The sequence below is a fragment of the Choloepus didactylus genome, chromosome 6 (assembly GCF_015220235.1).
Source record: "Choloepus didactylus isolate mChoDid1 chromosome 6, mChoDid1.pri, whole genome shotgun sequence".
Lineage (NCBI taxonomy): Eukaryota > Metazoa > Chordata > Mammalia > Pilosa > Megalonychidae > Choloepus > Choloepus didactylus.
Window position 1 is genome coordinate 62,019,187 of NC_051312.1, and position 12,662 is coordinate 62,031,848.

The 12,662-nt window shown below is 39.1% G+C and overlaps 1 pseudogene; it reads right to left on the reverse strand.

Annotated features, from left to right (window-relative positions):
- Positions 1–8,528: 8,528 nt before the first annotated feature.
- Positions 8,529–9,574, reverse strand: LOC119536954 (annotated as a pseudogene).
- Positions 9,575–12,662: the final 3,088 nt, after the last annotated feature.

The following is a 12,662-nucleotide window of genomic DNA, read 5'->3' on the forward strand; positions in this document are numbered from 1 at the left end:
GAACAACGAATCAGTGACCTCGAAGATGACAGAATGGAAAATGAAAGCATAAAAGAAAGAATGGGGAAAAAAATTGAAAAACTCGAAATGGACCTCAGGGATATGATAGATAATATGAAACGTCCAAATATAAGACTCATTGGTGTCCCAGAAGGGGAAGAAAAGGGTAAAGGTCTAGGAAGAGTATTCAAAGAAATTGTTGGGGAAAACTTCCCAAATCTTCTAAACAACATAAATACACAAATCATAAATGCTCAGCGAACTCCAAATAGAATAAATCCAAAAAAACCGACTCCGAGACATAAACTGATCACACTGTCAAACATAGAAGAGAAGGAGCAAGTTCTGAAAGCAGCAAGAGAAAAGCAATTCACCACATACAAAGGAAACAGCATAAGACTAAGTAGTGACTACTCAGCAGCCACCATGGAGGCAAGAAGGCAGTGGCACGATATATTTAAAATTCTGAGTGAGAGGAATTTCCAGCCAAGAATACTTTATCCAGCAAAGCTCTCCTTCAAATTTGAGGGAGAGCTTAAATTTTTCACAGACAAACAAATGCTGAGAGAATTTGCTAACAAGAGACCTGCCCTACTGGAGATACTAAAGGGAGCCCTACAGACAGAGAAACAAAGACAGGACAGAGAGACTTGGAGAAAGGTTCAGTACTAAAGAGATTCGGTATGGGTACAATAAAGGATATTAATAGAGAGAGGGAAAAATATGGCAAACATAATCCAAAGGATAAGATGGCCGATTCAAGAAATGCCTTCACGGTTTTAACGTTGAATGTAAATGGATTAAACTCCCCAATTAAAAGATATAGATTTGCAGAATGGATCAAAAAAAATGAACCATCAATATGTTGCATACAAGAGACTCATCTTAGACACAGGGACACAAAGAAACTGAAAGTGAAAGGATGGAAAAAAATATTTCATGCAAGCTACAGCCAAAAGAAAGCAGGTGTAGCAATATTAATCTCAGATAAAATAGACTTCAAATGCAGGGATGTTTTGAGAGACAAAGAAGGCCACTACATACTAATAAAAGGGGCAATTCAGCAAGAAGAAATAACAATCGTAAATGTCTATGCATCCAATCAAGGTGCCACAAAATACATGAAAGAAACACTGGCAAAACTAAAGGAAGCAATTGATGTTTCCACAATAATTGTGGGAGACTTCAACACATCACTCTCTCCTATAGATAGATCAACCAGACAGAAGACCAACAAGGAAATTGAAAACCTAAACAATCTGATAAATGAATTAGATTTAACAGACATCTACAGGACATTACATCCCAAATCACCAGGATACACATACTTTTCTAGTGCCCACGGAACTTTCTCCAGAATAGATCATATGCTGGGACATAAAACAAGCCTCAATAAATTTAAAAAGATTGAAATTATTCAAAGCACATTCTCTGACCACAATGGAATACAATTAGAAGTCAATAACCATCAGAGACTTAGAAAATTCACAAATACCTGGAGGTTAAACAACACACTCCTAAACAATCAGTGGGTTAAAGAAGAAATAGCAAGAGAAATTGCTAAATATATAGAGACGAATGAAAATGAGAACACAACATACCAAAACCTATGGGATGCAGCAAAAGCAGTGCTAAGGGGGAAATTTATAGCACTAAACACATATATTAAAAAGGAAGAAAGAGCCAAAATCAAAGAACTAATGGATCAACTGAAGAAGCTAGAAAATGAACAGCAAACCAATCCTAAACCAAGTAGAAGAAAAGAAATAACAAGGATTAAAGCAGAAATAAATGACATAGAGAACAAAAAAACAATAGAGAGGATAAATATCACCAAAAGTTGGTTCTTTGAGAAGATCAACAAGATTGACAAGCCCCTAGCTAGACTGACAAAATCAAAAAGAGAGAAGACACATATAAACAAAATAATGAATGAAAAAGGTGACATAACTGCAGATCCTGAAGAAATTAAAAAAATTATAAGAGGATATTATGAACAACTGTATGGCAACAAACTGGATAATGTAGAAGAAATGGACAATTTCCTGGAAACATATGAACAACCTAGACTGACCAGAGAAGAAATAGAATACCTCAACCAACCCATCACAAGCAAAGAGATCCAATCAGTCATCAAAAATCTTCCCACAAATAAATGCCCAGGGCCAGATGGCTTCACAGGGGAATTCTACCAAACTTTCCAGAAAGAACTGACACCAATCTTACTCAAACTCTTTCAAAACATTGAAAAAAATGGAACACTACCTAACTCATTTTATGAAGCTAACATCAATCTAATACCAAAACCAGGCAAAGATGCTACAAAAAAGGAAAACTACCGGCCAATCTCCCTAATGAATATAGATGCAAAAATCCTCAACAAAATACTTGCAAATCGAATCCAAAGACACATTAAAAAAATCATACACCATGACCAAGTGGGGTTCATTCCAGGCATGCAAGGATGGTTCAACATAAGAAAAACAATCAATGTATTACAACACATTAAAAACTCGAAAGGGAAAAATCAATTGATCATCTCAATAGATGCTGAAAAAGCATTTGACAAAATCCAACATCCCTTTTTGATAAAAACACTTCAAAAGGTAGGAATTGAAGGAAACTTCCTCAACATGATAAAGAGCATATATGAAAAACCCACAGCCAGCATAGTACTCAATGGTGAGAGACTGAAAGCCTTCCCTCTAAGATCAGGAACAAGACAAGGATGCCCGCTGTCACCACTGTTATTCAACATTGTGCTGGAAGTGCTAGCCAGGGCAATCTGGCAAGACAAAGAAATAAAAGGCATCCAAATTGGAAAAGAAGAAGTAAAACTGTCATTGTTTGCAGATGATATGATCTTATATCTAGAAAACCCTGAGAAATCAACGATACACCTACTAGAGCTAATAAACAAATTTAGCAAAGTAGCGGGATACAAGATTAATGCACATAAGTCAATAATGTTTCTATATGCTAGAAATGAACAAACTGAAGAGACACTCAAGAAAAAGATACCATTTTCAATAGCAACTAAAAAAATCAAGTACCTAGGAATAAACTTAACCAAAGATGTAAAAGACCTATACAAAGAAAACTACATAACTCTACTAAAAGAAATAGAAGGGGACCTTAAAAGATGGAAAAATATTCCATGTTCATGGATAGGAAGGCTAAATGTCATTAAGATGTCAATTCTACCCAAACTCATCTACAGATTCAATGCAATTCCAATCAAAATTCCAACAACCTACTTTGCAGACTTGGAAAAGCTAGTTATCAAATTTATTTGGAAAGGGAAGAAGCCTCGAATTGCTAAAGACACTCTAAAAAAGAAAAACGAAGTGGGAGGACTTACACTCCCTGACTTTGAAGCTTATTTTAAAGCCACAGTTGCCAAAACAGCATGGTACTGGCACAAAGATAGACATATAGATCAATGGAATCGAATTGAGAATTCAGAGATAGACCCTCAGATCTATGGCCGACTGATCTTTGATAAGGCCCCCAAAGTCACCGAACTGAGTCATAATGGTCTTTTCAACAAATGGGGCTGGGAGAGTTGGATATCCATATCCAAAAGAATGAAAGAGGACCCCTACCTCACCCCCTACACAAAAATTAACTCAAAATGGACCAAAGATCTCAATATAAAAGAAAGTACCATAAAACTCCTAGAAGATAATGTAGGAAAACATCTTCAAGACCTTGTATTAGGAGGCCACTTCCTAGACTTTACACCCAAAGCACAAGCAACAAAAGAGAAATTAGATAAATGGGAACTCCTCAAGCTTAGAAGTTTCTGCACCTCAAAGGAATTTCTCAAAAAGGTAAAGAGGCAGCCAACTCAATGGGAAAAAATTTTTGGAAACCATGTATCTGACAAAAGACTGATATCTTGCATATATAAAGAAATCCTACAACTCAAAGACAATAGTACAGACAGCCCAATTATAAAATGGGCAAAAGATATGAAAAGACAGTTCTCTGAAGAGGAAATACAAATGGCCAAGAAACACATGAAAAAATGTTCAGCTTCACTAGCTATTCGAGAGATGCAAATTAAGACCACAATGAGATACCATCTAACACCGGTTAGAATGGCTGCCATTAAACAAACAGGAAACTACAAATGCTGGAGGGGATGTGGAGAAATTGGAACTCTTATTCATTGTTGGTGGGACTGTATAATGGTTCAGCCACTCTGGAAGTCAGTCTGGCAGTTCCTTAGAAAACTAGATATAGAGCTACCATTCGATCCAGCGATTGCACTTCTCGGTATATACCCGGAAGATCGGAAAGCAGTGACACGAACAGATATCTGCACGCCAATGTTCATAGCAGCATTATTCACAATTGCCAAGAGATGGAAACAACCCAAATGTCCTTCAACAGATGAGTGGATAAATAAAATGTGGTATATACACACGATGGAATACTACGCGGCAGTAAGAAGGAACGATCTGGTGAAACATATGACAACATGGATGAACATTGAAGACATAATGCTGAGCGAAATAAGCCAGGCACAAAAAGAGAAATATTATATGCTACCACTAATGTGAACTTTGAAAAATGTAAAACAAATGGTTTATAATGTAGAATGTAGGGGAACTAGCAGTAGAGAGCAATTAAGGAAGGGGGAATAATAATCCAAGAAGAACAGATAAGCTATTTAACGTTCTGGGGATGCCCAGAAATGACTATGGTCTGTTAATTTCTGATGGATGTAGTAGGAACAAGTTCACTGAAATGTTGCTATATTATGTAACTTTCTTGGGGTAAAGTAGGAACATGTTGGAAGTTAAGCAGTTATCTTAGGTTAGTTGTCTTTTTCTTACTCCCTTGTTATGGTCTCTTTGAAATGTTCTTTTATTGTATGTTTGTTTTCTTTTTAACTTTTTTTTTCATACAGTTGATTTAAAAAAGAAGGGAAAGTTAAAAAAAAAAAAAGAAAAAAGACAAACAAGGAAAAAAAAAAAAAAAAGATGTAGTGCCCCCTTGAGGAGCCTGTGGAGAATGCAGGGGTATTCGCCTACCCCACCTCCATGGTTGCTAACATGACCACAGACATAGGGGACTGGTGGTTTGATGGGTTGAGCCCTCTACCATAAGTTTTACCCTTGGGAAGACGGTTGCTGCAAAGGAGAGGCTAGGCCTCCCTGTATTTGTGCCTAAGAGTCTCCTCCTGAATGCCTCTTTGTTGCTCAGATGTGGCCCTGTCTCTCTGGCTAAGCCAACTTGAAAGGTGAAATCACTGCCCTCCCCCCTACGTGGGATCAGACACCCAGGGAAGTGAATCTCCCTGGCAACGTGGAATATGACTCCCGGGGAGGAATGTAGACCCGGCATCGTGGGACGGAGAACATCTTCTTGACCAAAAGGGGGATGTGAAAGGAAATGAAATAAGCTTCAGTGGCAGAGAGATTCCAAAACGAGCCGAGAGATCACTCTGGTGGGCACTCTTACGCACACTTTAGACAACCTTTTTTAGGTTCTAAAGAATTGGGGTAGCTGGTGGTGGATACCTGAAACTTTTAAACTACAACCCAGAACCCATGAATCTCGAAGACAGTTGTATAAAAATGTAGCTTATGAGGGGTGACAGTGGGATTGGGAATGCCATAAGGACCAAACTCCACTTTGTCTAGTTTATGGATGGATGTGTAGAAAAGTAGGGGAAGCAAACAAACAGATAAAGGTACCCAGTGTTCTTTTTTACTTCAATTGCTCTTTTTCACTCTAATTATTATTCTTGTTATTTTTGTGTGTGTGCTAATGAAGGTGTCAGGGATTGATTTAGGTGATGAATGTACAACTATGTAATGGTACTGTAAACAATCGAAAGTACAATTTGTTTTGTATGACTGTGTGGTATGTGAATATATCTCAATAAAATGATGATTAAAAAAAAAAAAAAAAAAAAAGTATATTGGGCGTCAATATCATCAAAGCGCTCTGACTGACCCAGAAGGATAAGCAGAAGCGGACAAGGTAGAGTCCTACAGGGTGGTGTCGCAAGGGCAGAAGGGGAGGCAGCTGTCAGTAACAACCATCTGAGATCTGGCCAAACACAGGGGATTAGTTAGGACTCCCTGAGCAGGGCAAAAAAATGGATGGAAAACTTCAGGGAAGGACTGGAATTTGAGGGCAGACGCTCTTACCTTTATACAGAACGTTACCATTTATAAAGCAAGTTCCTGGCAACCATTTTTTGTGATCGTTTGATGCTCAGAACAATCCTAGGCAGTGAGTTAGTTTAAAACAGAAAATTTTCTGAAGGAAGAGATAGAGGCAGGGAAAGGAATCCAGGTGCAGGATAAATGTCAGAAAAGACACAAAAATTAAGAGAACATTGAACAATGTGGTGGTTTCTTCTCTTGTGATAACACCATTTGTTTGGTAGAGGCTGTGGAGTACCTTCAGAAAAATTCTCAAACTTCAGCCAGACTCAGTATGACAAGATTCTGGGATCAATTAACCACATCTGCCATGGGCAGGGTTTGGGGAGATTATGTCCAAATAAGGTAGAGGGGAGTAGTAATAAATGAGGATGCAAACCCAAGTCAGAGCCAAGCTGTTTAATAGCAGCAGTTCTGCAAAGTTGATTAGACATTGTTTTCTCTAGTTATCCTAGATGCAAAACAAACAAACAAACAAACAAAACCATGTCTTTTATTTTGAAGTTATGTCCACTCAGGTTTGTGAGAACCATGCATCTCTAACAATTAAAATGAACAATCAAAACCATTTTCCTAACACTTGTACTGATGTTGCTGTGTCCATAATTTTATTCTCTTAGCTCCCCTTTCTGGAAAATCTGAGATTCAGCATCACAGTAGCTAATGTGTGTGAAGAATCACCATACCTGTCCCACATTCGGAGAGGGCTGCAGTCCCAGCACAAGGAGGCCTCTTCTTTGCCTTGCAGCAATCTGGGGCCTCCATGCACAGAGGGTGGAACAGCCTGCAATCCTCTGCCTTCATCCGAAATTATCACCAACACAACCACCGTGCTGAGCAATGGTTGTTTGACTCAACCATGTTCCTCCAGGGTCATGAAACTGCCCCAAAGTCAGGACCACAACAGGACTGAGGTGAGCAGATTCATCCTAAACTGAAGACTCTGCACCCCGTGCTCTCTGTTCCACCACCCAGGGAGCCACACAGTCCCTCAGACCCCTGGCAGAGCTAAACACCCTTTTATGAACATAGGCCCACAATCCCTTAATCCTTGAATTGGGGCCAGATGCATTTCAGAATATAACATGTCTTGGGTTTTAGAAAGGTAGTAATTATGGGATTCTACTACATATAATGTGACAGCAACCCCAAATCAAACACAATATTTATGCAAAGAAACACAGGAGTGTGCACACTAAGAGATATTAATAAAGATGATTTTCTGTCTCATATCATTTCAAGTCCATTTTTGCCAACAAATGAGTTTTGATGCCACGCTTACAAAGCTAACTTTGGTTTTCAGAATTTTAGGGTTTTAGGAATTGCAGATAGAATATGGACATGTGTCTGTGGGTAAATTAATTGATTTGAATGGGTTCATTATTTGGGGGAGAGAAGAGAGCCTTTTTCCTTTTCCCTAGGAATCAATGAGATGAAGCTACAGATAATCTTCAGGTAGGGCCTCCCACCACTGGGGTAGCAGAGCTCCTTTCAGGAAATTCTTTCCACCGTTCAAACTGACACCATCATTTCATCACTATCATTGTCATCACCATTAACATTTCTTGACTTCCTATGGGCCATGCTCTGTGCTTATTTCTTTACAACCATCACCTCATTTGATCCTTGCATTAGGCCTAAATTATAAATGAGGAAACTAATACTCAGAGATAATAAGAAATTTTCCGAAGTATTCTAGTTTGCTAATGCTGCCAGAATGCAAAACACCAGAAATGGATTGGCTTTTATAAAAGGGGGTTTATTTGGTTACACAGTTACAGTCTTAAGGCCATAGAGTGTTCAAGGTAACACATAAACAATTGGGTACCTTCACAGGAGGATGGCCAATAGTGTCCGGAAAGCCTTTGTTAGCTGAGAAGGCACATGGCCGGCGTCTGCTCCAAAGTTCTGATTTCAAAATGGCTTTCTCCCAGGATGTTCCTCTCTAGGCTGCAGTTCCTCAAAAATGTCACTCTTAGTTGCTCTTGGGGCATTTGTCCTCTCTTAGCTTCTCCGGAGCAGAAGTCTGCTTTCAACGGCCTTCTTCTAACTGTCTCTCATCTGCAGCTACTCTCTCAGCTTCTGTGCATTCTTCAAAGTGTCCCTCTTGGCTGTAGCAAGCTTGCTCCTTCTGTCTGAGCTTATAAGTGCTCCAGTAAACTCATCAAGGCCCATGCTGAATGGGTGGGGTAACACCTCCACAGAAGCTTTCCAATCAGTGTCATCACCCACAGTTGGGTGGGGCACATCTCCATGGAAACACTCAAAGAATTACAATCTAATCCACACTGATATATCTGCCCACACAAGATTACATCAAAGATAATGGCGTTTAGGGGGACATAATATATTCAAACCAGCACACCAAGGTAGCACAGCTAGTAAGTCACAGAGCATGGTCTCAAATCCACATTTGTCTGACTCTAAAATCTACTCTCAATCACTGTTTGCACCGCTTCCTAATATCTTAGTTTCCAGGGGAAGGTTGCCTTCACTGTCCTCCATCTCTGGCCCATCTCTCAGGGCTCTCTGGAGAATCAACTTGAGGGTCTTTCTAGCCTGTCGCTACCTAAAGGAGCCAACAAAGAAATAAATGATGGGGTTGGCACAGCTGTTCACACAGGACAAGAGATTCCATAAACCAATCAGGTAAGGCTTTAGGTCTTCGGGGTAGATCACCGTCCAGTGAAACGGGAACCAGTGGATACCGAGGGGCAAGCCACAGAGGAGGAAGGCCAGAACTGTGAGCAGGATGGTCACGTAGAGCCTGACTGGCTGTGTCCGTGCGGAGAAACAATGTACTCTGAGCAGCAGGGCCAGGCTGGACCCACAGAGAACCACAAAGAGGAAGACCATCCAGGTGGCAGTGATGAAGTCAAAAGCCTGACACAGTCCATCTTTAAAGACCCTAAACAGTAATCCACAGAGGTCCCCTTCCAGGACATTCAGCAGCAGAGCCAGGGCCCAGAGCAGGCAGCGGTACCAGACAGGGCACAGGACAGACAGGCAGTGTTTGGTGCTTATGGCACTGAGCAAACCTAGGCCTGTGCTGTAGGAGAAGTACTTCACCATGATCATGAAGTATGGTTGTGCACGGTGATGATGTGGAAGATGCAGGCAAGGTTCTGTACAGATTGCAGGGCCTCACAGGAGAGGAGGATCACATCGGCCCCAGCCAGGTTGAGGATGTAGACAGAAAAGGCATTTCTCTGGATGTAGAACCCCAGGAGCCAGAGCACGATCATGTTGCCCACCGGCCCACCCAGGGCAAAGATGAGGGTCACCAAGTCCAGGATCATGAAAACTGAACGAGAACTTGCAGTTAAGTTCACACAGCTTGAAGTCACTGCTGGTTGTTCAGTTCCCCAGTATGTAGCGTTTAGGTCCATGTCCTGGAACCCACTGGTAGTGCCCCCTGGGAACACAAAAAAATAATTGAGTACAGGCATATCTCATTTTCTTGCGCTTTGCTTTAGTGCACTTCACAGATAATGCGGTTTTTTTTTTTTACCAATTGAACATTTGCAGCAACTCTGCGCTGTCAGTCTATTGATGCCATGTTTCCAATAGCATGTGCTCACCTATTAGAATAGCTAAAATAAAAAATGCTGACAATACCAAGTGCTAGCAAGGATATGGAACACCCGGAACGCTCATACATTGCTGATGGCAATGCAAAACAGTGCAGCCTCTCTGGATAATATCACTTTCTTCAAAGTTAAACATGCACTTGTTATATGACCCAGCAATCCCAATCTTGGGTATTTGCCCTAGAGAAATGAAAACTTATGTTCACACAAAAACTGTACGCTGGGATACCCTGAATGTCTTTTAACAGGTGCATGGATAAACAAACTGCTGCACATTGGTACAATGGAATGCCACTCAGCAACAAAAGGAAAAACTGCTGATATATGCAACACCTTGGATGACTCTCAAAAGCATTATTCTAAATGAGACTAGAAACAAAAGGTTATATACTACATGATTCCATTTGTATGGCATTCTAAAAAAGCAAAACTACTGTGGTGGAGAAGCTAGTGGCTGACAGAGACTATAGGTAGGGGAAGGGTATGGTTGTAAAGGGATTGCGTGAGGGAGATTTGGGGGAATGATGAAACTCTTCTGTATCCTAATTTGGTGGTGGTTGCATAAATCTATACAGGTGTTAAAACTCATAGAATTGTATCTTAAAAAGTTAATTTTAAAATAAAATGTAAAGTCACAAAAAAGGGAGGAACCAGTGTTGCTTGGAGAAATGGCCAATTCCAGTTCTAAGGTAAGGAATGGACTAGGTTGACTGTGCGTGTTTTCCCAAGCTCTGAGAGAGGCTAGAAACAATGACATAGAAATCATAATAAGTACCCTTAGCACTCTGATCTTGTTTCTAAATACCACTCTCCACTACAAGAAATCAGGCCTTCTCGGAGAGGTGGCTGAGTTCAAGATTGGGGCAGGAAAAAAAAAAATGCCAGAGAGTAAAGTAAGGAAGTGGTAAAAAATGATAAAGATACTTCAAAAGGACACTAAAAGCAGCTTAAAAGGACTCCCACTGGTCAAATCTGGGATAATTAAAGAATCAAAATGAATCATAATAATAATGGATCATAACCCATCGAATGAAATAAGAAACCATGAAGTCATATGGACATAAACAAAGAAATGAAAAAATTGAAAGTTTGATGATTAGGGAGAAATTTGCCTAGTCCCAAATTATTTTCTCACTAAATATTTATTAATTACAAAGGGAAAAAGAAAATTTTCATAATGGAGAAACCTGAAAGACACCACTTGATTAAGTGATCAAGGTCAAAATTACCAGTAATGGGATAAAGTAAAACCATATGCCCCCTAATAGAATGCAATAAGAATAATACAGCATTACTTCAAGATATCCTTGCCAAATATGCATAACACGAATCCAAACATGAGGAAAGACCAGAGAAAGCCAAACTGTGAGCTGTTGTATAAAACAGCTTTAATCTTCAAAACAGCCAAAGTTACAAAAGTCAATGAAAGACAGAAGAACTACCGCAGATTGAAGAGAACTGAAGAGACACGATAACAAAATGTGAGAGCTTAATCACCTGGACTGTTTCCTTTTGCTATAATAGACACTATTGGAACAATTTCAAAATTTGACTAAGGTCTAATGATTAAATGGTAGTAATATACCAGTGTTAACCTCCTGATTTTGATGGTTGTTTTGTGGTTACATAGGAGGACATCCTTGTTTGTAGGAGATATGCACTGAAGTATTCAGGAGTAATAGGACATCATATTGGTCCCTTATTCTCCAATAATTCAGAAAAAATAGTGTTTATTATAATATGCTTATAGTTTTCTAAAAGTTCGTGATTGCTTCAAATATTTTAAAAATCTAAAGGGTTATAAAGCTAGAAAAATGACCATTTTGCCACCATAATAGCAACAGTTGATTCAGGCAAGAATCATCTCTGGATGCTAAAACTAGTGAATAAAAGTATGATGATAAATAGTACATTTGAATACTTCCAAAGTATTGTGTACACATACACCCACACACACATAAACTACTTATTTTTGAAAAGGAGAAAAACAACTTTGCAGTGAAGAAACCTGGCAGACCCCACCTTAACCAAACAATCAGTGTTATCCCCAGAAATGGGCAAACAGAAATCGTAAATTCCTCAGGCAATGCATTGAAAAGGACACAACAGCACTTAAGTGGGATTCCTGACAAAAATGCATAACCTAAGTTTAATTATGAGGGAACATCTGGCATATCCAAATGGAGAGACATTCTACAAAATAAATGGTTTATAGTGCTAAAAAATGTCAGTGTCATGAAAGATGAAGAAAGGCCAGTGAACTGTTTCTAACTAAAGGAAGTAGACCTAAAAACTAAATGTAAAGCATGGTCCTGGATTGTATCCTGAACCAAGAAGGAAAATCCTATAAAGGACATTATTGAATCAATTGGTAAAATTTGGGTAAGGCTCATAGATTAGATAATAGTATTGAATCAGTGTTAAATTTTTTGAACTCAATCATTGTATTGGAGTTATATAGGTGAATACCCTTGTTCTTAGTTAAAAGACATTCAAGTATTTAGGGATAAAAAGGCATTATTGGGACATACAAAAATTGGAATATAGACTGTACACTTAATATCAATGTTAAATTGCTTGAATTTAACAACTGACTTAGGGTGGTTACTTGTCTTTAGGAAATGTACATGGAAGTCTTAAGTTTTCAAGAAGCATGACATATACAACCTACTCTCAAATGCTTAGAAAATAGATTGACATATAGAGAGGTTATACAGGTAGATGACAGATGATAGAGAGAGATAGAGCACTTGTGGCAAAATGTTAAAAGTTGTTGCATCTGGGTATCTGGGTGGGGAGTATGTTGGAGTTCTCAGTATGGACTTTGTATTATTTTTGCTACTTTCTGGTAAGTTTGAAAGGATTTCAAAAAAAGTTTAAAAAGGGA